This window comes from Papio anubis, chromosome 10 (genome assembly GCF_008728515.1).
Source record: "Papio anubis isolate 15944 chromosome 10, Panubis1.0, whole genome shotgun sequence".
NCBI lineage: Eukaryota > Metazoa > Chordata > Mammalia > Primates > Cercopithecidae > Papio > Papio anubis.
Genome location: NC_044985.1, coordinates 13,253,957 through 13,260,152, shown reverse-complemented (window position 1 = coordinate 13,260,152; position 6,196 = coordinate 13,253,957). Strand labels below are relative to the sequence as shown.

The window sequence follows — 6,196 nt, the reverse complement described above, 5'->3', positions numbered from 1 at the left end:
TCCATATCCTGCACCACCATGCTGTTATATGGGCAGAAAAAAATTTCCTCACTACACAAGGGTCCTCCATCATTAATACCCCCTTAATAAAAACTCTTCCTAAAGCCATTTTACTTCCAAAAAAGCTGAAGTCATTCACTGCAAAGGCCATCAAGGGGCCTCAGAACCCATTGCTCAAGGCAACAATTATGCTGATAAGACAGCTGAAAAAGCAGCCAGTATTTCTACTTCTGTCCTTCATGGCCAGTTTTTCTTCTTCTCATCTTTTCATTTTACATTTCCAGTTTTGCCTTACAAAAGGTCTCTTCTTCCTCTGTGGCTCCTCCCTCTACATGTGTCTACCTGCTAATTGGACAGGCACATGCACAATAGTTTTCCTCACTCCCAAAATTCAATTTGCAAATAGGACAGAACAGCTTCCTGTTCCCCTCATGACACCAACACTTCACCACTATTTTATTTTATTTTTCTTATTAATGTAAGAAGACAGGAATAGGCCTTGACTTACTCAGTGCTGACAAAGGAAGACTCTGTATATTTTTTAATGAAGAGTGGTGTTTTTATCTATATCAATCTGGCCTGGTATATGACAACATAAAAAAAAAAACCCTCAAGGATAGAGCCCAAAAACACACCAACCAAGCAAATACTCACGCTCAACCCCCTTGGGCACTCTCTAATAGGATGTCCTGGGTCCTCCCATTTCTAAGTCCTTTAACACCTGTTTTTCTTCTCTTATTCAGACCTTGTGTTTTCCATTTAGTTTCTCGATTCGTACAAAACCACATCCAGGCCATCACCAATCATTCTATATGACAAACGCTTCTTCTAACAACCACACAATATTGCCGCTTACCACAAAATCTTCCTTCAACTTTACCTCTCCTACTTGAGGTTTCCATGCCACCCCAACCAGCCTCTGCTGACTTTTTTCAGACTCAGCCCACCTACACCCAGGTGATGAAAAAGCTTTATTGTTCACACAAAGCCTGTTTGGTGGCCTCTTCACATGGGCACACATGACACCAATGAGTTACAGAAGCTTGTATACCATTTCAAGGTCACAGAAATAATGGGGGCTTGGATTCTGCTAAAACAGGTTATGGGAATGGGAAAAAGAGAAATTCTATTGAGGGGCAATAAATGATTGCTAGGGAGAATGATTGAATCCTGGAACAGAGATTAACCTGTAAATAGTTTCTTAGAAATTTAAATGTTCCTTGGAGATGTCAATGAAAAGAGTTGAACTCTAAAATATGTGAAGAGATTTATTCTGAGCCAAATATGAGTGACCATGGCCTGTGATACAGCCCTCAGGAAGTCCTGAGAACATGTGCCCAAGGTGGTCGGGGCATAGGTTAGTTTTATACATTTTAGAGAGGCATAAGACATCAATCAAATATATTTAAGAAATACATTGATTAAGAAATACATCAATCAAATACATTTAAGAAATACATTGATTTAGAAAGGCAGAACTCAAACTGGAGGGGCTTTTAGGCTACAGGTGAATTTAAATATTTTCTGGTTGACAATTGGTTGATTTTGTCTAAAGACCTGGGATCAATAGAACTGGAATGTCCAGGTTAAGGTAAAGATTGTAGAGATACGGTTCTTTTGAAGTCTTATAGTGGCTGCCCTTAGAGAAGATAGGTGACAAATGTTTCCTATTCAGATCTTACCTCTTTAGGATTGGGAGGGTCTGGAAGAAAAAGATCTAGTTATGTTAATGGAGATTCTTTACAGATGTAAATTTTTCCCCCCACAAAGAACAGCTTTGCAGGACCATTTCAAAATATGGCAAATAAACATGTTTTGGGGTAAAATATTTTTATTTTCTTCTTTGTCTCATAAATGTTATGCCAGAGTCAGATTGGAAAGTAGATCATGATATATAGGGTTAAATAAAACTCATCTGATGAGCATTTATGATTTGTAGGTCCCCAGACCCGTTAGGAATTTGGGCAAGATGAAAAAATCAAAGTTTAGTCCTCAGAGAGAGTCATTATAACTCCCAAAAATGTCTGCTTAGGTGTGGTCACATCTTGATCTTTTTTACTGCAATATATAATGAGATAACAGTTAGGTAAAGAAATAACAATTTTTCTTTATAGTGGGTTTGTATCTTAGGCAGATAAAGGGAATTCAACCTCTTTGAGAGAGATGGTGTGGATGTAGGTGAAGGTCAGAGAGACCTTGAGGCTTCTTCTGTTCACCATGTCAAAACCGCATATTTTCAGTATTGATTTCTGAGTGGTGGCACTCATTTATACCTGATTACAATTATATTTGTTTATTTTATTTATTTATTTTTTATATGACGGAGTCTCACTCTGTCACGCAGGCTGGAGTGCAGTGGTGATATCTTGGCTCACTACAACTTCCGCTTCTCAGGTTCAAGCAGTTCTCCTGCCTCAACCTCCTGAGTAGCTGGGATTACAGGCATGTGCCACCACCCCTGGCTAATTTTTGTATTTTTAGAAGAGATGGTGTTTCACCATGTTGGTCAGGCTGGTCTCGAACTCCTCACCTCATGGTCCACACGCCTCAGCCTCCCAAAGTGCTGGGATTATAGGTGTGAGCCACTGTGCCTGGCTAAGATGATATTTAAATGAGACTTTGGACTTTAGACTTTTGAGTGTATGCAAGAGTGAATTAGCATTGCTGGCACCATTGAAATGGAATAAATGTTCACAGGCAAGAAGTGAGAGGTGAAGTTCGCTGGGATTCTGGGTCTGGTGGGGACTTGGAGAACTTTTCTGTGTAGCTAAAGGATTGTAAATGCACCAATCAGTGCTCTGGGTCTAGCTAAAGGTTTGTAAACACACCAATCAGCACTCTGTAAAATGGGCCAATCAGCACTCTGTAAAATGGACCAATCAGCAGGATGTGGGTGGGGCCAAATAAGGGAATAAAACCTGGCCACTCTAAGCCAGCAGCAGAAACCCTGTGGGGTCCCGTTTCATGCTGTGGAAGCTTTGTTCTTTCACTCTTTGCAATAAATCTTGCTGCTACTCACTCTTTGGGTCTGTACTACCTTTCTGAGCTGCAAAGGTCTGCAGCTTCACTCCTGAAGTCAGTGAGACCACGAACCCACCAGGAGGAATAAACAACTCCAGAGAGGCCACTTTTAAGAGCTGCAACACTCACTGCGAAGGTCTGCAGCTTCACTCCTGAAGTCAGCAACACCACAAACCCACCAGAAGGAAGAAACTCCAGACACATCTGAACATCTGAAGGAACAAACTCCGGACACACCATGTTTAAGAACTGTAACACTCACCACGAGGGTCCCGGCTTCATTCTTGAAGTCAGTGAGACCAAGAAGCCACCGGAAGGAACCAATTCCGGACACAGAAGGACATGAATTTGGTGGGATCAGGGGGTAGAATGCCATGGTCTGAATGTCTGAACATTTCTATCCTCTTCAAATTTATGTGTTGCAATCCTAACCACCAACTTGATGGTATTCAGTGGTAGAACCTTTGGGAGGTGACTAATTCATGAGGCTGGAGCTGTCATGAATGGGATGACTCATGACTCTCCTTATAAAAGAGGCCACTAGAGACCTTCTTGGCTCCTTTCAATATTTGAGGACATAGTGAAAGCACCATCTATGATCCAAAAAGTTGCCCTTGCCAGACATCAGATTTGCTGATGCCTTGATCTTGGATTCCTCAGCCTACAGATTGTGAGAAATAAATCTCTATTATTAACAAGACACCCAGTTATGGTTATTATGTTATAGCAGCCAGAACATACTAAGACATTTATTCAATATATTTTACGAAGTACCTCATGTGTATTTGAACTGTGTTGGGTTTCACTTTAAGGACATCCACCCTACATGATTTATGCTAAATACAGGCACATTTCTTCCCTCTCACTTTTTAATCTTTAGGTAGGATTCCAACAAGGGAATAGGCAGCATAGACTCAATATAATATACATTCTATCAACAGGTTTTACTTATAATAGATATTAAAGGATTTTTTTTTTTTTTCAGATGGGGTCTCACTCTGTCACCCAGGCTGGAGTGCAGTGGCATGATCTTGGCTCACTGCAAGCTCTGCCTCCTGGATTAATGCCATTCTCCTGCCTCAGCCTTAGTAGAGATGGGGTTTCACCGTGTTAGTCAGGATGGTCTCAATCTCCTGACCTCATGATTCTCCCACCTCAGCCTCCAAAAGTGCTGGGATTATAGGCATGAGCCACCGCGCCTGGCCCCTAAAGGAATATTTTAAAAAATAAAATATAAAAGACAGTTACCATGTTTTCTAAATTAAATAGTAACTTAATTCCATCAATGCTTGTATTTATTATTTTTTGTTTGTTTGTTTGTTTTTCGTAGTTTAAACTTCTAAATCCTAAATTTCTGTGTTGTTTGGGCTGTGACATCACACGATCCCATATTAAAGCGAAGTCACTCTTGCTTTCTTTTTTTTTTTTTTCTCATTGCACTTAAGTGTTTGTTTATTGAATCACAGAACATAACTTGACGGAACCTTAAAGTATTGCACAAAACTACCAGGGAGAACTAGACTGTCATTAAGTTTACAAAGAAATTTTTATAGACTAAGCACTATGCTTCTGAGGAAAACTATAATAGCTTTCATACTTCAGCAAGCACTTGTTTCTGTGTGATTTACAGATTTTTGCATATATACACCTAAATTTATTTTTGCAATATAATCCAGTTCTAGAATTGATAAAGAAAACCATTAACTCTCCATTTCTCTGGTTAAATGGGAGTTTATATACAACAAAAACACTGTTCAGAAATGTGTTAGGAACTGACTGTATCTAAGAAGCACATGAGAGAGTGCTGAAAAATAAATCACGTCTACGCAGAACTTTCTCATTTCCATTTGATTTGTAAGCCTTCCAAAATTCCATCATTTTTTAAAAAAAAATACGTTATCATCAAGCAATTAGAAGTGTGTATTTGCAGGTTTGGAAGAAAGCCATTATTACACAAATTCAGTGGATGATAGTGATTATTGTTAAACTAAGTTACAGGGCATAAGAGTTCACTCATAAAGCAACAGCATCTTATCACCTTGATAAGCTTCCTGTAAGGCTAGAGGCAGGTAAAATAAAGTCTGCTGAAGAAGCCCCGTGCCAGGTCAGGGGAATGTAGAAATTACCACGACCCCAAGGAGACTTCTTTATATATATATATTTTTAACTCTGGTTCCTGGGGTATAATTACTTTACTCTCCCTCTTTTGCTCCACCTGCCTAAATCATCACATTCCTACTCAGCACAGTCCCGCTAACTCTACTTCCTCCCAGGTAAGATTTTCTTTCAGCTCTTTTAACCATGCTCAAATCTCTCTTACATTTTCACCTTTTGAGAGGAGAAAATTGTTGAAGTAAGAAAGGAGGAAACTCTTGACATTGTTCAAGTTAGAGAGTTTTAGAATGAGCCAAGGACGATACTCTTGCTGCTTGCGATATTACATCCTGTGGCCATCTCCACCCATATGCAACACAAACCTTGATGACCAACGGAGTTCAAATAACCATTCTTTAATTATTATTATTAATTATTATTTTTTCTTTCTTTAAACAATTTTATTTTTAGGGCCTTTCTGACAAAACCAGAAAGCCTGCTAGACAATTCTAAAAGAGCTATAACACTTCAAATAACTATTCTTAAAGAGCTGTACTAAAAGTCTCTGTCCTCAAAATTAGAAGTGATCTTTTAGACCAAATCTACTGAAAATGTAGTCTGTGACCTTGTGCCATCCTCTGAAACGTTTACTTCCAGACTGTGTTAAGTATGGAAATAGAGAGCGTTTAGAAACTTTCATAGCTATTTGATAAAATCTAGTGATTCTTAGAGTGAAAATTAACATTGATCTTACATTTTCTGGTCTTTTTTAATACTTCGTTTTTCTAGTAATTTATTTTACTGTATTTTTAAAAAGCATTGGTTAGTGACAGATTTTAAAATAAAACTATCCTTCAGGCCAGGCTGTAGGATACTATCCTACAGGCTTACACCTGTAATCTCAGCATTCTGGGAGGCCAAGGCAGGAAGATTGCTTCAGACCAGGAGTTCAAGACGAGCCTGGTCAATGCTGTGAGAACTCACCTCTACTAAAAATGTAAAAATAATAGCCAGGTGTGGTGGCACATGCCTATAGTCCCAGCTACTGGTGAAGCTGAGAGGGGAGGATTCCTTGATTCCC

General features: G+C 39.2%; 1 non-coding gene across 1 annotated transcript; it reads right to left on the bottom strand.

Moving 5' to 3' along the window:
- Window positions 1–5,583: 5,583 nt before the first annotated feature.
- On the bottom strand, window positions 5,584–5,644 carry LOC116269281. The gene has a single exon (XR_004176761.1). It is a non-coding gene; the product is annotated as a U7 small nuclear RNA (small nuclear RNA).
- Between the last annotated feature and the right edge of the window lie 552 nt (window positions 5,645–6,196).